This window comes from Buceros rhinoceros, unplaced genomic scaffold (assembly GCF_000710305.1).
Source record: "Buceros rhinoceros silvestris isolate BGI_N320 unplaced genomic scaffold, ASM71030v1 scaffold11361, whole genome shotgun sequence".
In the NCBI taxonomy this organism is placed as follows: Eukaryota; Metazoa; Chordata; class Aves; order Bucerotiformes; family Bucerotidae; genus Buceros; species Buceros rhinoceros.
Genome location: NW_010393702.1, coordinates 39,104 through 39,980, shown reverse-complemented (window position 1 = coordinate 39,980; position 877 = coordinate 39,104).

The following is an 877-nucleotide window of genomic DNA, read 5'->3' as shown; positions in this document are numbered from 1 at the left end:
ACACAGACCAAAAAAAAAAAAAAAGCACAGTGCCAGGGTGTGGAATTGGGAAAAAAGGAAACTGGAATAGCTTTAGCACGGGCAAGACAGAGAGGATATTTGTTCCATTTCTCCTCACACCTCAAAACAAGTGAGAGGGGAAAAAAAAAAATCCACAAATTGAATTTGCACTGCAGGGCTGTGGATACTTTGGGCTGGATCTACGTGGAAGTGTCCCAGGGTGTGTGGGAAGAAAAGGGCAGCAAAAAGAAATCTTAATTGCTGGTTAACCACAAAATCCAACAGAAACGCATCAATTCCCATTAAAGAGGTTTTTCCGTTTGTCCTCACCCCTCAAAACAAGTGAGAGGGGAAAAAAAAAAATCCACAAATTGAATTTGCACTGCAGGGCTGTGGATACTTTGGGCTGGATCTACGTGGAAGTGTCCCAGGGTGTGTGGGAAGAAAAGGGCAGCAAAAAGAAATCTTAATTGCTGGTTAACCACAAAATCCAACAGAAACGCATCAATTCCCATTAAAGAGGCACAATTCATAGAAAGCTGCATCTAAAACATCAGTGAAAACCAGTAACACGACTAGTCCAAAATAAATAAAGTGTGATTTCCCGGTACGTGGTTTTGCTGGTGCAGTGCAGGGTGAGTAAGGTCACAGAAGTGCAGCATCACCATTTCCATATAAATACTTTCTACATAAATCAGAAGAGCTACAAAATTGGTCTCCAAAACTGTGTGCCACGCGGGAGAGCGTGCTCGCGGAACCCCAGTGCCTCCACTACCTGCTCAGCTGGGCTCACCCCCCTCCACCCAGGCTGCCTGCGGGAACGGTGACGCTGGGCCAGAACCGAATGCACCTGCACCTCTCGCTGCTGGTGAACACG